This window comes from Sapajus apella, unplaced genomic scaffold (assembly GCF_009761245.1).
Source record: "Sapajus apella isolate SASKATOON/1434 unplaced genomic scaffold, GSC_monkey_1.0 scaffold26, whole genome shotgun sequence".
NCBI classification, from domain to species: domain Eukaryota; kingdom Metazoa; phylum Chordata; class Mammalia; order Primates; family Cebidae; genus Sapajus; species Sapajus apella.
The window spans coordinates 9,268,298-9,286,634 of NW_022436966.1; the positions used below are offsets into that span (position 1 = coordinate 9,268,298).

An 18,337-nucleotide genomic window follows, 5' to 3' on the forward strand; every position below is an offset into this window, starting at 1 on the left:
ATATTAGTAGAGATTACTGTTTCTGGCTGGGCTCAGTGGCTCATGCCTGTAATCCCAGCACTTTGGGAGGCCGAGGTGGGTGGATCATTTGAAGTCAGGAGTTCCAGACAAGAGTGGCCAACATGGTGAAATCTCGTCTCTACTAAAAATACAAAAATTAGCCGGGCATGGTGGTATGTGTCTGTAATTTCAGCTACTTGGGAGGCCAAGGCAGGAGAATTGCTTGAACTTGGGAGGTGGAGGTTGCAGTGAGCCAAGATGGCACCACTGCACTCTAACCTGGGCAATGGAGTGAGACTCCTTCTCAAAAAAAAAAGATTACTGTTTCACTCTCTACATGCCAGTTAGGAACCTGTCATTTCTGCCTTTATTTCTCAAGTACAGTTGGCCTTCCATATCCATGGGATCCACATCTGAGGATTCAACCAACCATATGTCAAAAATATTTGGAAAAAAGCATACAATAAAAAATAACAATACAACAATAAAATAATACAAGTAAAAAGTACTGTATAACAACTATTTTCATAGCACTTACATTTTATTAGGTATTGTAAGTCAGGGGGCCCCACCCCCAGGGCTTTCACCTATTCCTGTCTGTGGGCTGTTAGGAACCAGGCCACACAGCAGGAGGTGAGTGGTGTGTGAGCAAGCATTACTGCCTGAGCTCTACCTCCTATCAGATCAGCAGGGCATTAGATCTCAGAGGAGTGTGAACCCTATTGTAAACTGCACATGCAAGGGATCTAGGGTGTGTTCTCCTTATGAGATTGTAACAAGTGCCTGATGATCTGAGGTGGAACAGTTTCATCCTGAAACCATTTCCCCACAACCACTCACCCCCAACCCCTGTCCGTGGAAAAATTGTCTTCCACGCAACTGGTCCCTGGTGCCATAAAGATGGGGACTGCTGTTATAAGTAATCCACAGATGATTTAAAGTATACCAGAGGATGTTTGCAAATACTGTGTTCAGTAAAAATCCCATTTTAGAAAAGGGATTTGAGCATCTGCAGATTTGGGTATTGGAGAGAAGTCCTGGAACCAGTCCCCTGCAGATACCAGGGATGACTCTGTATATTTGTTTCTAACTCTCCCCATGGATGTCTCAAAAGTACTTCCCATATCCAGGCTCAGGGGCAAACCTATGGCAGCCTCAAGAATACCACACTACAGAAGTCTTCAAAATGATTTATTACCCTTAATAGAAATTAATTTCCAGCATTGTGCCTTTCCCAAAAAAATTCTCTTTAGCAGAAAATAGTTTGTATACTGAAGTAATCATTTCTAAATAATTGATAATAGAAATATTCAGGTTATTCAATAGGATTTACTGTCAGAAGAACTCTTAATAGTAAACCTTTATTGATCCACTACTGTGTTATAGACATTTGTTTAATGTCCCATAACAATCCTTTGAGGTAGGTAATATTATATTAAAATGTAATAGGGTTTAATGATTGCAAGTATAGGCTCTTAACCAGAATTTCTCCGGTTCCAATCCCAGATGTCAGCACTTAGTAGTTGTTTGATCACAGGCAATTTACTGAACTGATCTGAGCCTCAGTTCCCTCCTATATAAAATAGAAATAATAATATCACTTCTCTCCTAAGAACATTATTAGGAGTTAAAGAATTTTTAAAAAGCTCTTTGAAAAATGCCTGGTGTTTATTATGATAAGCACTGCATATATGTTAGTTACTGTTATTTATTGTCTTAGACTTTCAGGTTAGGAAACTGAGACTCAGTGAAGTTGGTCCAAGTTTCACAGCTATTAAATGATAGTGCCAGGAGTCAGACATCATTCTATTTTACTTCATCTGAAGTAATAATAATTTATCTTATCCTCTTGCATATAGCCTCCATATTAATGGTCTCATTGTGATCATAGGAGTAATATAATTCATTCTAATGTCACATGTGGTGCTTAAAATGTAGAATTTCTAAAATATGCAGGTAAAAGCTCACTTTAATATGATCTGAGAAGCATAAGAATATATGTTTAATTCTATTTTATGTTTTTCTCCATTTCTGTTAATAGTCACCAAAATCCCTAGAAAGTGGAAGTACTAGTTTTACATTACTATATAGTGACTTCAGTTGTCGTGATTTACTTACTGTGTTAAATCTTCTTTTGCAAAACATTTTCAGAATGACTGAGGCTCATTAGCATGTTGTAACTACATAGTGTGCTTAAAATCAAGAACTTTTATGAATATGATTAACCATTACCTCTTGAAATTATGTAGTGATTTGCCTTTTAGTTTTTCTGTGAATTTTAATTTTATCAGCTGTTTTTTGAATAGAATCTTTGAGTTTAGTATTTTGGTGTCTTTGTATTAGATGCTGTATATAGTTGAATCTGCTTAATTTTATAAGCTTTAGACTGTGACACTCATTTAGGCCTTTAGTAAAAATAAAAAGCATATCTGATTACTATTTGAAGCTTCTATAGATGATTTGCTCACTCCCCAACCTCATTCCCCATTACTTATTTTCTTTTTTCCATTGTTAGTATTTTATTCCTTTGTGGAAAAAGAATTTTCTTTGTATTAAAACAGTATAAAGACAGATGATAGAAAAATCTATAGTCTTTGAGAAGAGGGCAGATTTGAAAAACCAGAATCATCTGTGATGAAAAGTCTGTTTTTACCTTGGTTTTGAAACTAGATTCTGTGACCTAATATATTTGCTTTTGGGGAAACAAACATGCTTGAAATAGTTATGTCAGTTAAGACACACTATTATGCCAGAAACAACTTAAAACAGGCTTAAAGGGAAAAAAGGAAAGGTTTTGATTTGTGTACACTGGTCCAGGATAGGTGTGGCTGAGAATGGCTCCACCCAAGCCTCTCATAATGTCAAGACTCAATTTCTGTACATTTCTTAGTGCTGCTCCTTGGTGTTGACTTTCTGATCCATCTGTACATGAGCAAAAGATGGCTTCAATTTCCCTAACACCTAAATCCACCCAGTGTCATATATAGCTGGAAAGGGTGACTATCTTTCTTAGAAGTCCCAGCAAAAGTCTCATTTCATTTCATTGGCTCTGACTGGCTCACTCCCTTGTGGCCAGAATATGAAGCTCTCATTTTTGAGACTGTACCATAAGTCCAGCCATCATGTTTGAGGGTGTAGTCAACTCCAGAGATACATAAACTAAGAATAAAATAGGCGTTTCCTCCAAAAAGAAAATGAAGATACCATTATATGAGAGAAAGGAGGAATATTTGTTGGGCAGCAGAAAACAGATGCTCATAATGTTCAATAGTGCCTTTTCTATTTTAAGAGTTAGCAGTCAATTAGAAAAGACCTGTTCATGTTTTTTTTTTTCTTATTTAGTATTTAGTGCTAATTTGGGATGTGAATTCACTTTCACATTGCTGTTTTAAAGCAATATATATAAATGAGAATTGCGAGGACTTTTTGACCCCTAAGGGCTTTGAGAATGTATCGAAATTTAAAATTTGGCACTGCTTTAACAAATTTAATGTAATATCTTATTATTAAATTTCCCATTAGCTTTAGTAATGAAATTTGTTGATATCGAGTTCTTTAATGTCTTAAGCAGATTGTGCATTTGGACCAAGAAATTCATAAAGAACCATGAAAATGAAGGTTCTCTCCTAGATACTCAGGGAGAGATAGGAGTAAAGGTTATGAAAGGCACTAATGGAGGCTTTATGTGTGATTTCTAAAAGTGATTTTAGTTTGAAAATTAAAACCCAGTTCTTACCAAAAAGGAAAACAAGTTACCCATTGTGTTTTACTCTTCCAACACTGAAAGTATGAAATGAAATAAAAAATAATACATTATGGCCTCTAATATAATCATTTAGATAGCTTCTCCTGTTTCCTCTGTTATATTACTGTGTATATGAATGAGCACATCTATTTTCAAAAGGCTTTAACATTCTATAGTCTCTGGGAAATTTTATTTTTTTCTTTTAAATATCTTGAATAAATTCTATAGAAATATTTATGCCTTTTTATGCACCAAATTAAAATAAAGACTTCATAAGATCTAATTTAGCAAACTATTTTTAATGTTTTTCCCTTTATTCAATATTCAGTGCTGCAAAATGAGCAAGACAGTTTCTCCTTTGGAGGAGTGTTCAGCTTTAATAGAAGACAGCACAAAATATATGTAACAGTAATACAAAACTGGTTACAAAGCACATAAAAGAATTGCAGATAAACTATGGGAGCTCAAAAAAGATTATACCCATTTTAGAATATAAGGAAAAACTTGCAGACTAGGAAAAGAATGTAAAATGGGTCTTGAAATATTATTAGAATTTTTAAAAAGTGAATAGTGATAATGTTAACCCTTTTTAGCTGAGCGTTTATTACATATTCAGTTTCATTTTTGTCAAAAATGTCTAATATATGAGCGGAGCATAGTTGCATGTGTCTGTAGTCCCAGCCACTCGGGTGGCTAAAATGGGAGTGACCCAGGAGTTTCAGACTAGCCCAGGCAACATAGCCAGATCCCATCTCAAAAAATATTCTTTTTTTTGATAATATGTGATATAGAGAGGAACAGTCATGTCACTTTAAATTGGGGGGGAAGTTGGGAAAGAATCTAGAATTATGGTAGATTCAAAAGACATATGATTTGAAATTTCAGAATCAAAAGCTAGGTAGCTTATTGGGACACATCAAATGAGAAGCTTTCTACTTCAGCCACTACGATAATTAGTTGTTGTATATGCTAGAGTTGCAAATCATTTCAAACAAAAATTATGCTGTGTCGCTGGAGAGGTAATGAGCGATTTGCATGAAAACTAAATAGCACATGCATTGCCTTAAAAGGTGCTACTTTAATCTTCTATCATTTAAGAAATTTTTGTGACTTTATATGGATCAGCAATACTAGCAATTGTAGACTATATTCTATTATACATATTCTAGAATCAGCAGTGTATTTATTTGTTTGGTGTTTACATATGTCCTAGTGTGTTTTATAAGTAATAGGTGGTTTGTTTAAAGTGCGCTTTTGATTGAAGATACAGTGTGACTTTAATGGTCTTAGAAAACTTAGTCTCAATATGAACTGAAGAACAGTTTCATAATCACAAAGGAATAATACATTTCATGAATTATTAAGAATTTGTCTTTAAATAAAGTCTTCTTTTTGAATAGGTATTAAGAAGAGGAACTGGACAGAACTTGTTTGAATATGGTTTTAATTGCAGTTTATTGAGTTATATATAAAGGAGCCCAATTCGTTTAAACAAATAAAATCTCTGAGTTTATGGTATTCTGAGCCTCATATTTTTTCATTGAATGCCAGGGGTATATTAAAATACCTTCATTTATATTTCTGTACAAACGATTGTTCTCTGACAGTACATTTAAGTGATTTTCACAACTTATTGCTGTCTAAAAATTTCTCTTGACTTCACATTTTGTTCTGAATATCTTGGTTTCTTTCCTCCACCCACACAATGTTGGAGGCAAGGGAAGCAAGAGTTGCAAAGTAATACAGTAAATTTGAGAACCCTGGCTTTTTTTCAAAACAAAATAAACCTTTATTATAAGATTGCTTTTTATTGATACCAAAAAGGGTGGCACTTTGGCAAATGTTCATTAAGGTTGTGAATAACACCTTTAGGATCGATTTAGCTAGAATGAATAAGAAACTTTGCTATTTGTCCTTGTAGATAGTTAGCTCAGTAAACATTGTGATGGTGATTGGCCAAATTTTCCATGGTGAAAGGTAAAACAAAACGACAACAAAAAACCCACCAAACTTACAGATGCAAATATCAGCAATTTTATGTCTATGTCAAGGTCTTCAGAGAAGGAGCAATATGTTAATTAGGATCTCGATTTGAATTTCTGTTGTGAAAAAATAATCATGTTAACTTACATGAAACCTAAGAGTTTGACAAATGTTACTATGTGAAAATATTAAAAGAGGAGATCCTTGCTGAGAATTTAAAGCTTCATGAAATTCATAGATATGTGTAGAAATTTAAACTTAGTATCATATACTCTGCAGTAAACTCCAGTAAAGGCAAGTGGCATTATTAGGACAAAGATAACAGTAGAAGTACAGTAAAAATGTTTTTAAAACCTAATGGATGTCACATTAATCAGACTCAGTCTGTAACTCTGGTTAGAAATGTAAAATTTTAGGAATTTTTGAGGTACTATAAGAAAGAAAAGAATCTGCTCTGGTGGTGGGATGTGGGGAGAAAGAAATGTTTGTGGCAATTAAACTGTATATAGTATAAGAAGTACATTTGCAATTCTAATCACTTAGTTCAAAAGCAGAAAAATATATTGTGTAACTTTATTTACTTTTAATACTATTATTATTACATGCTTAGAAATAGAAAATCTTGAAAAATTCTAGAGGGGAAAAGTGTTATTTCCAATTCCGTTAGCTACTTTAAGATAGGAACGTTTCTTATTAGTCTCCTGGCACAGAATCTGAACCATAGTAGGCACTCCATAAGTGGGAGTAACCCAGGAGTTTCAGACTAGCTAACCTGAATTTTAGAAATACCAGGGTGTAAAGCAGAATTATTTTTCTAGGCTGTAAAACTATACTATTCCTCCTTACCCCTGTACACACCTTTGATTCTCAGTTTTGATGCAAATAGGTTCTCAGTTTTGAGTGTGAAGAAAACACGTTGATAATTTTTATCTACCAAATGTTGGCCAGAGCTGAAATTGCCTGAAAGGGAACTTGATTTAGCAGAATTCCTTCTTTTCAGGAAGAAGGACTTCCATTCTGAAGTCTAGAATATAGACTAAGTTATATGAATGGGAGGAGTCTGTTTTTATCTCAGATGGCTGATTGGAAAAAGAGTAGGTAAACTGGAGACCTGATTTGAAAAAAGGAAATGATAGTCCTGTTTAGTGGTCAATCCTAACAGTGTGGTTAAAGGGGAGCTAAATTTCAACTTTCAGGGGTCAGCTTAGACAGCCACCTAGATTTTCCAAGTTAGTTCCAGTTTCAAGTACAGTAATCCTTTGACAGTGATCACAGTCAAGGTCTTGTTGGTAATAGAGGGTTGGGGAAAAAGTTAAAATAGCATTAAATGAATATATTTTTAATATAACAAAAGTTCCCAGAAGACATCCACTTCGAATTCAAGCCATATTCCTCAATGTTAAGAACCTTACCCTTCTCCATGACAGTGTGAGGAAAAATAAACTTAAAAAATAAAACCTCACTCAACATTGTTTGAAAAACATAACTGTGATGTTATGATCTACTAAAGCATGGTGGCCCAACAAGTTTCATACGGAATCATAACTGTCTGAAATTTTAAACTTTATTAGAGACAATGAATCAGTATGTTGCCCAGGCGGGTCTCAAACTCCTGTGCTCAAGCAGCCCTCCTGCCTAGGCCTCCCAAAGTGCTGTGATTACAGGCGTGAACCACTTTGGTAAGCCTCAAATAAACTCTTAATGGCTTGGAATTTAATAGGTTTTATGTCTTCATTCTCCTTTATTTTGTTATTGTTGTTGAATAAATAGCAAAAGTGTTAGATAACAACCTGAACTTTTCAAATGAATATGCTTTAAGGGGATGTTTGTTCTGGTCTTGGTAGTCTATCCATCTTAAGAGTATAAAGATATTTTTCTCTACCATAAAGATGTAAAGAGGAATTAATAATTGTCATACTTTTTGTTTACACCAAACTGAATTTTTTCAAGTACGGTTTTATATTTTGGTATACAGATATTAAAAATCATAATTGAATAATTTTTTGGGGTTTGTTCTAATCCACCCTACCCTACTCCCCCCAATCTGAGTAAACTCATACTTGATCTAATTTGTACTTGTTCTTAATATCTAAAAATAGAAAGACCATATCCAACATCTACAGATTCCTTCTGATTAATTTTGTCCAAGCTAGTTTTACATAGTTTAATAAGCTTCCTCCAGCTTTATATACAGTTTCTTATTTCTTTGACATAATTGTGTTCCAGACATTTTCATGCAACCCATTTTACTCGAGGAAAGAGCCACATTACTGATTTGTTACAACCATCACTGTCTGGTGACTCCAAGGATCTCCTTCCTTAGGGAAAGAGCCTTCCTCCTGGGAGAAATTCAATCATAATATATGCAAATCCTCAGGGAGCCCACATGAGCCTCCTGTATTCATCAAGATAGATTTTCACAAATAGTAAAAAATTACCAAGACAAATGAGGAGAATCAGTAACTAGAAAGATAACCAGGCTGTATGTGTCTTTTAGGCCTTTCAATTTATAGTTTTCCTCATCTGTCTTGTCTTAAAATATATGGCACATCTTTCTCTCTCCACCTGTAAATTGGTCTCTCATCTATCAGTTATCTGTTCTGAAAGGTTTCTTTTTGAGATGACTTCACAAGGGTCGCAAAAGTGAATTTTATGTATGCTACACAGCCTCTGTTTTGGGTCAGACTATTTCAATATTCCTCTCAAATTTGTCAAAAAAAGTAAGTTGCCATAACGCAATAATAAACAGACTAAAAATGTAAATTTGATATAGTACATTATTTTTGTCCTAAACATTGTTGCCAGACATCTTCTGGCACTGGTTGGTTGATTGATTTATTTATTCATTCATGCAGTATGGAATGGTAGAAAGAACACATGCTTGAATTTATATCTCAGCTCTAGCCACTTAGTTTCTAAATGACCTTGAACAAATTATTTAGTCTGGTTTCCTGATCTGTCACAGGACAATTGTAAAGGTTAACATATGAAAGTTCCTAGTACCCACTATATACTTGTGTGTTTTCTTCCTCTTTCTGAAACCTAAGTTTAAAGGTTTTTCATTAACTTTAGGATAAAGTTCAGTCTCTATCTTGATTCTTAAGGTCCGCTATTTCAGGCGCTTCTTTATCTTTCCAGATGCATCTCACTCAGCTATTAAACATTGATTCAACACTTCCGGACAGTCACTGAGCTTACAAAGCCATGGTTCATGATTTCCACAAACTTACTCTATATTGATCTCCTAACCAAACTCCAGGGAACCTACTTACTTATCCTTCCCTGAGAACACAATATACTTTTTTCCCTTGTCTTTTTTATCTTCATGCAATTGTTTCTTCCACCTGTTTTTTTTTTTTCCACTTATCAAAATCTAGTCTGTCTCTCAAGGTCCAAATCAAGTATCTCTCCTTCTATGAAGCTTTATCCTGTTCCTCTTCCTCCTAAGTAGTAACAGTTTTTTTTGAAGTCTTACAGCATTTATGGTCTTTTGCATTAATGTGGTATCTGTTCTGTACTGAATTGATTTATACCTTTTTAAATAAGCATAAGTAAACAAATGTTTGATATAGGGAGCCATACCTTTTGCAGTAGTTTGAATACTCCCATTTCTTCTGACCTTACAGTGAATGCTCAGTAATATTTGTTGGGTTAGTAATTGTATTATTGATGACTCTAGATGCACTAAATTAAAAGTAGGGAGACTGGCTGGGCGTGGTTGGTCACCCCTGTAATTCCAGCACTTTGGGAGGCTGAGGTGGGCAGATCATGAGGTCAAGAGATTGAGACCATCCTGGCCAACATGGTGAAACCCCGTCTCTACTAAAAATACAAAAATTAGCTGGGTGTGGTGGCACATGCCGATAGTCCCAGCTACTCAGGGGGCTGAGGCAGGAGAATCACTTGAACCTGGAAGGTGGAGGTTGCAGTGAGCCAAGATTGTGCCATTGCACTCCAGCTTGGTGACAGAGCGAGACGACTCCGTCTCGAAAAAAAAAAAAAAAAAGGGTAGGGAGATCACAGCCCTTGGTTTAAAAACTGCTCCAACATTGAAACTAATTAAACTGCAAAGAAAGCTCACAATTGTTATTAATAAATCATTAATTAGCATTTTATAGGAAGTATAGGTTAAATATCCTTTAACCAAATGCTTGGGACCAGAAGTGTTTCGGATTTGGAATATTTGCATTTATCTTATGAGGCATCTTGAGGATGGGACCTATAAAATTCATTTATGTTTTGTATACACCTTATGCAAACAGCCTGAAGACAATTTCATACAATTTTTTTTATTAATTTTGTTCATGAAAGTTTGTGTTAAGTACTTACTTGTGGAATTTTCCACTTATGATGTCATATGTTGCTCAAAAATTTCAGATTTTGGAGCATTTTGCAATTTCAGATTAGGGTTGCTCAACCTATACTAATCTAGGTACTTCTATATCGTCTGGTAACCTGGATATATTAGTTATTAGAGGATTTTGACTTATAGCTATTTAACCAATAGGACAGTTAGCTAGCTAGAGGGACAGGCTAGATAATTAATTAAAGCATTAGGTATTTATATTAAATACCAGGCATTGGATTAAATACCAAATTTGTTGGTTTGGTAATGTCTTTGTCCTCATAGGAATCAAGTGAAATTATATTGGTCATGGGCTTATATTGAGCTATGTATTTGAATATTCAGCTTAATGTAATGCTGTTGCTGTTGTATATCTTTCAGGCCCAGAGCTCCTAAAATGCCTAGAAATTTTTGAGTGATAGGATGTCTTTTATGATTTACAACACCCCCCTTTCCGATCATAACTGAAAGGTAACTTAGGGTAGGGCCCCAAGATGGCTGGTCACCAGAAGAACCAAGAAATTAAGAGGGTTGGGACTTATGAGGGAAATTAAGAGGGTTTTATCCTCACCAGTGACCTCTGGGAAAGGGACAGAGGCCTGGAGATTGAGTTGAATTTTTGCATTGGTGAACATATGGAGATACTGGAGGGGTGGCATTCGTGGAGAGGGCATGGAAGCTCCACTGCCCTACTGTAGCCCCCACATGCCTTGCCCTGTACATCTCTTTCATTTGGCTGTTCCTGGGTTGCCTTCTTGATAATAAACCAGTAAACATAAAAGAAGTGTTTTCTTGTGTTCTTCTGTGAGCTGTACCAGTAAATTATGGAACCTGAGGAGGGGGTTGTGGGAACCCCCAATTTATAGTTAGTTGGTCAAAAGTCAGGTAGTTTGAGACTTTTGATAGGCATATGAACTTGGGGGTGTCTTTTGGCACTGAGCCCTTTAACTTGTGAGATCTGACACTAACTCCAGGTAGATGATAGTGTCAGAATTGAATTGATTTGTTGGATACCAAGTCAGTGTCAGAATTGGAGAGTTGGTGGTTGATGTCAGAGAGAACACTCATTGAACATGATGCAAGATTATCAGCAAAAACATTAAAAAGCTCTGTTTGTGATTAAAACTAGTCTTAAACAGATTATGAGATTTAAAATTCCAAACCTAAGTGTCAGTTTCATAATTTCTAGTACAAAAAGCAGTTCATTTGGGAAAGTTTTCAGTTTTGCTTGTGAAAATTGATCTTGTAGAATGTTCAAAAGATTAGTTTCCCACAGTTTCTCTGACTCCAGAAATAGGAGTTAACAGTATCTAGAGTTTTTAAAATTTAGGTAGGCTCTAAAGTTGCATAAGATCAGTAATGTATTTGAATTCTGGAGGCATGTGCTAGCATCCAGTAATCCTTGAGTCTATAGTGGGGTTTTATTTTTAATGCACTAGTGCTTTATTTCCTTGCTTATTTATTGTAACTGCTTTATCGAGGTATAATTTTTATAATCATGTATGTAAACACTTAAAGGGTAAACTTCAGGGTTTTTAGTATAGTCTCAGAGTTGTGCAGCATATCAATTTTAGAACATTTTCATCACCCGAAAAAGAAATCTCATACCCTTTAGCTATCATTCCCCAATTTCCTGTTCTCTCCTCTTCCTATCTCCTCCCAAGCAACCACTAATCTACTTTCTGTCTCTGGATTTGCCTGTTCTGGACATTTCATATAAATGGAATCATACAATACGTGATTCTTTGTGACTGACTTCTTTCACTTGCAAGGTTAATCCATGTTGTAGTAAATATCAGTACTTCATTCCTTTTTATTGCAAAATCATACTCCATTGTATGGATATACTACATTTTGTTTATCCATCATTGATGGACATTTGGGTTGTTTCTACTTTTGGGACTATTACGAATAATGCTGCTGTGAAGATTTTTGCACAGTCTGTGTGTGGACATAGGTCTTCATTTCTCTTTGGTATTTACCTAGGCATTGAATTCCTGAGTCACATGATAACTTAATGTTTAATCTGGAAGAACTGCCAGACTGTTTTCCAGAGTAACTACACCATTTTACTTTCCCACTAGCCGTGATTAAGGACTCCAGCTTTTCTACATCCTTACCAATATTTGTCATTATCTGACTTTTTGATAATAGCCATCCTAGTGTGTTTGAAGTGGTCATTGTGGGTTTTTTATTTCCCTAATGACTAATGAGCATCTTTTTATGTGCATATTGGCTACTTGTATATCTTCTTTGGAGAAATAAATAGATCCTTTACCAATTTTTAATTTCATTATTTATATTTTATTGAGTTATGGGACCTCTTTATATACTCTAGATATAAGTCCCTTATCAGATATATGATTTGCAAATAATTTTTCCTATTATGTAGATTACCTATGGCAGTACTTTTGATACCAAGCTTTCTTTTGTTTAAGTAGACTGCCAGGTAAACAAAGCCTACAAAGTGGCAGTATGAACAGTCAGTTTAGGGAGGCAGTGCTCTATCTGGTGAGCAAAAAGAAACAAATCTCCATGGTATGCCTGTCATTAAATTTTTGTCTAATTTTCAGCTTTTTCTTTGTGGTATAAAATTACAACATATAGCCAAGAGTGGAGCTAAAGTTGAACACTTGGCTATCTCCTGTTAATAATACACAGTACAAGATAGGAGTTACTTGTTGGCTGACTGCTCTGTTCTTTAGTGCTTATGGTATTGCCTCCAAAATTAATGAAACAGACTCTAACAAAGGGGTCCAAGGATCAGTTACCTAGCTGCACTACTTAGCCCTATGACTGTCATCAAATAACTTAACCTTTCTGAATATACATTTTTCTCATCTGTTATAAAATGAAATTGGAAGGAAAATTGAACAAATTGCACAGTATATTAAGGTCTTTCCATCTTTAAAATATAATTATAGAATACAGTAACAGTGATTATTTTTCTTCTTAAACCTTGTTGAAAAATCTTAGGCCTAATGTACATTTTCTCAAAAGGATTGGAGTTAGATGGATTTGACAAGTAAAAAACTGGGCGTATGTCAGTATTCAATAAAAATGCCATCTGTGTGAATTTGCATTGTGAGATAGAGGAATGTGTGACCTAAGAGTCACCAGTAAAGGAAGAAATAATTTATGCACCTGCTGTGGGTGTGGCTAGAGGTAAAGGGACCGTGAGGAATGAGTCCTTGATTGCTGTCTTGGAAGTATTCAGAGATCATTAAAGAAGAAGGACGTTCTCAGAGATCTGTGTGTTCAAAGGTGAAACAAAACCTAATAAGAAAAATAGGTCCATAAGAAAAGAAACATCTGAAAAGGGTGAGAAATTGTGAGGTAAGTATACTTTGTTTTTTGTTTTGTTTTCTGGAGTTATTTTTTTTTTTAAGTTTCAGAGAACTGAAAGTGTGTCATTTTCCCTGAGCTCAGCTGAAATAATTGCTAGAGGTACAGATATGATAGAGGACAATAAGGAAGTTTAAGACTTTTGTAGGCCAAGCAGGATATGGAAGAGTAGGGGAAAGGTCATTGAGATTCAGGTTCATTTGCCAGTTTGGTAACTTTGATTGCCACCAAGAATGCTACTTAAGGTTTTGGTTATGTTTTGTTTTTGTATTTGACTGGCCTTCATGATCTTATTAAACATCACTGTAAATAAAGCATATATGAGAAGCAAAAATAAAGTTATCTTTTAAAAAATTTAGGTTTGAAAAGCTCAGAAATTTAATTCTAACCCTTTTTTCCCTTATGAATATGGGTCTTTGTCCCATTATAAAAATAGATTATAATACTCAGAAAATATGGAGATTTTTGTCTTTAATGTCTTCTTTGAACTCTTTAAGAAAAAATATATTTCCTCAAGAGATTATTTGATATAAACACAGATCTTGAAATATATAAGGAATTTTTATACTCTTAATGCTCCGTTTTTAATCGTTAAGATGGTAATGATGATACAAGAACTATTGCTATCTTATTTTTTCTAGGGTTAAGCAGGAAATATACTTCCAAAATTAAAAGAGTTGGTATATTAGTTCAAAGAATGGCAGGACCTCAGGTTTTGTTATGGAATCAAGTATAGGGCATTGAGAGTCAACTATGACTACATTTTATTTAGTATGAGTATTAAACCTGTCATGTCCGGCTTCTTGAGCAATTTCATCAGCCCAGAATCGCACATGACAAGGCAGGATCATCAAATAGCAAATCCTAGAATATGCCCTGATCATTTTTACAGGTATGTTTCCTGGATTGAACAGGTGTCAACATTGGATATAAGCAGCCAGATTTATTTTGCTGCAAATTAAGTGGGCCTGCTGCCAGCACAAGGAGCAAAGAAACATTATACAGATTTATAGAAGAACTGCTTCAGGGGATGTGACAGTTATGGAATGCTGAGAAACAACAGAAGTAAACTCGTAGCTCTGTGATAGAGGGTGGTTCCTTTTATGCCAAGTCACTAAGTTACTAGGTACTATTATAGTGATGTTCTTTTAAAAATGATAGCCCTACTGTGAACCAGAACTGTTGTCCTGTGGACACATTGAGAGAAGGCTTTGCAGATAAACTTAGGGCCACCAAAAGTATTTTTATACAGCTTTAAAAAAAATGTATTTATAGGTGGGACTTTGAATTATTACAATTAAGGTCACCAAGGACACTTACTGACTTTCCAGTTAGGTATTATTAGCAATGTATTATTCAGTATAACGTAATTGAATTAAGTCTAAAATTGTCTAGATAGCCATTTACATAGGTGGCTCTGAACTATGGGTATCAATATAATTTTAGGGCTCTGCTGTAATCAGCTAAATGGTTGAACACTTAGGGGCTGCTAAAGAACTTTAATAAAAGAATATCAAGCATCTAAACTCAAGTTGAACTTTAATGGGTAGAAATTATAGATGATTTGCATGGGCAAATTATTGAACAAGTATGAACAGCATTTACTCTTGTGACTTAATTTTAGTATTCTTTTAAATAATCTTAAATGTAATTAATCAGGTTCGCCTTTGGCTATTTGGAGGATTAGACTAACTCTATGTGTAACCATTCACCGTAAGAAAACACACTTCTTTTCCTGAGACAGCATATGGGGAAATGTGGAGTAGCAGGCAGTACTTTCTAGAATGGAATTTACTAGTGGGATAATCTGAGAGCAGCACATGTCAGTAAGTAGGTGCTTCTCATTAGCTATTTGATGAAGCTTGTCCAATCCCAGCTTACCTCTTGGTACTGCTATAGTTTCTCCACATTCATGAGCATCAAATGCATCTAATTTAAAGTGGTAAAGAATAAAGCTGGAAATAAACATGTGTGATCAATTGAAAATGTGATTGAATGTTCACCTGTTTTTATGCCTAGGATAATATAGTATTTTATAACCAGACCACAAAAATCATTTTCACTTAATAGTGCTAAAGGGGCTTTCTTTCTTTACATATGAATTGTATTTATTCTTGTGTTTTTTAAAATGGAGTGTTGCTTAACAGAGTGAGTACTATACTAAATCTGTAAAAATAGGTTTACTAATATAAAAAGGTGCTTCAGTATCATAGTTATACTTCTGACATTTATAGCATATTTATGTAGTTAATTCAGGCTGCCTTTTAAGAAATGGAATATCAATACTCTTTCTGGAAGTACTTTACTCTATAACTTGATATTAAGCCTGTGTTAAAAATTACTCTGTGCTTCCCCTTACTTCCGTTTCTTCCCTTTTGGGCCACAGACTTCCTTAGGGAGGAGGTGAGGGAGAAGTGAATTCTCACTTCAGTCAATTGAATCTAGAATTATGTAGTGTTTACCTATTTTGCGTAACATAGGCCCACCCACACACATTATGAGGTGCTTAAGTGAAAGAACAGTGAGCAGACAGCTAGCTATTCAGTGTGTGGTTCCAACTGTAACTGGCAGATGCTTTAATACTATCTGGATTTTATTTTTCCGTGAGAAGGCTCTCTGTATAGCTTGTGGTGTTAACAATGAAATAAAGAGGTAGGTGTTCTGTGGCTTCATTTTAAGTGTCACATTGTCAAGTCTTCAGGTTAAAGTCAGCTTGCAAAAGGAAAGATTTGAAGCAGAATTCATCAGATATTTTCTATTTAACTTTTCACATTTATTTTTTCATATTCAGTTTTAGGAAGTATGTTGTATGGATTAAATTTCCTTCCATCTTAGGGAAGGAGTTAAATAAATCTCAAGCTCCAAGGCTTTTATGTTCTTAGAGAATATTTGCACTGTGAATCTCATCTCCCATCAGCCTTAAAGAAACCTAAGAAATACCACTACAGGTGTCTGTTGCCTGTTGATTATTGATCAACAGAGAACTCAAAGCTGTTCATTTTTAACATTTTTGCAATCCAAGCTACAGTACTTAGGGTTTTTTTTTTTAACATGTTTTAGAACTTAATGTTCATTATTTACTTTTCAGTTACAAATTTGAGAATTATGTTGTTGATTCGTTGCCAGAATGGTGATGTCATCATTGTGCTTTAGTTAGCTCTTGACAGCTTATTCAGAAGCATAGTTTTTTAGTCATAAATCTTTTCCCAAGACCTTCTCAAGAAAGAGATCTGGACCTTTGAGACAACTACAATTTAATACTTAAATTGTATAATTAAATAAAGTGGGGGAAATTATGAAGAATTTGTTAAAAATGACAATCAGCTGAGCATGGTGGCTCACACCTCTAATACTAGCACTTTGGGAGGCCAAGGTGGGTGGATTACCTGAGGTCGGGAGTTTGAGACTATCCTGACCAACATGGAGAAACCCTGTCTCTGCTAAAAATACAAAAATTAGCTGGGTGTGGTGGCACATGCCTGTAATCCCAGCTACTCAGGAGGCTGAGGCAGGAGAATCGCTTGAACCTCGAAGGCGGAGTTTGTGGTGAGCCGAGATTGCACCATTGCACTCCAGCCTGGGCAACAAGAATGAAACTCTGTTTAAAAAAAAAAAAAAATATATATATATATATATATATATATATATACACACATATAGACAGTCATGCTGTCAGTATATAGGGATTTTAAGTAATGTTTCTACCTGAATATTCTGTTTGTTCTTCCTCTGATATGGTTGGAAGAGATTTAATAATTTTAGGTCTAATGATTGATTAGGGGGACTCTTTCTGCTAAAAAGTGAATACTTATTAGTTTCCCAGCAGTGTTTTTTTTTTAAACATTTTATTTTCACCAAAAGAAAAAGTGTAATTGAAATTATTTTTCTTTCTATAGGAAATTCATGAAAAGCTTAATCTAATTTCTAGAGTACAGACATGCTGCTCAGTATTGTATGATTGTTTGGGATCCAGTTTTCTAATCTATTTGTGAGGAGGTAGTATTCATTCTCTCATGTAGGTATAAAATGGATATTTAATGACAAGAGAAAAGTTGTAATTTGGGGGAGAAAGTTGATAATAATTTACCTAATTGGGGTATTTTTAGTGTGATAATAATCAAGAGTAGATAAAAAAGGAATTCATAGACATATCCTAGCTGTATGTATTTATTGTTTTACTAATGAAAAGGCTTAAATAGGAATACCATACTGAGTGATTTTAAAATATTCACTCTGTTTAAAAAAACAAAAAAAAGATGTTCTTAGCCTCCCACACACGATGTGCCTAAATTGCTGCTATAAAATTTATGGGGAAAACATTATGATTTGGTTAAAGAAAGATTAGCTGCGACTTTTGAAAACTTTTCATGAACAAAAGAGAAAATTAAAACTCTCATAAGATGAAACTTTGATTTGTGAGAATAGTAATAATTGTCATCTTCTAATAATGATTTCTATTTAGTCAACTTTACTGTTAAAAACAATATTGGAGACTTATTGTAATTTGAATTTTCAGCTACCTTTTTCTTTTTTCATTCCTTTTCAATGGAGCTTATAAAGGAATTTTGAAACTAAAGGATTTAAAGTTAGCTTCTCTAAAAGAGCAGAGAATATATGTTCTAACTCATTTGATTTAGATGTAGTTTCCCCTCCATGGAGAATCAAACATTTATATAGCATTCAACCTTGAAACTAATTACAATGTTTCGTGAGGTCTTTGATTGTATTTCAGGATCTGTTATGTATTAAGAGTGGTAGAAAACTAGAACTTTTCTGCATGGAATCACAAGTTAACTACAAAGAACAGATTATAAACTTTTTTTTAAGATACTGAGAAATAAGAATCTGAGAAAATAATTAAATATTAAGTGATGGGGCAGCATCACCATAAATCAACTAAGTATTTATTAAGACCAACT

The 18,337-nt window shown here is 34.6% G+C and overlaps 1 protein-coding gene across 2 annotated transcripts in view; it reads left to right on the plus strand.

Annotated features, from left to right (window-relative positions):
* The window catches only part of PELI1 (pellino E3 ubiquitin protein ligase 1), a 60,698-nt gene that overhangs the window by 12,739 nt on the left and 29,622 nt on the right, over positions 1 to 18,337 (plus strand). The window contains exon 1 of one of the 2 annotated variants that reach the window (XM_032291961.1): positions 11,923 to 13,409. The exons of the other annotated variant lie outside the window; for it this stretch is intronic. The gene's annotated coding sequence lies outside the window, so the exon portion shown is untranslated. Of the gene's footprint in view, positions 1 to 11,922; positions 13,410 to 18,337 lie in introns of those variants that run through there. 2 annotated transcript variants of the gene reach the window in all.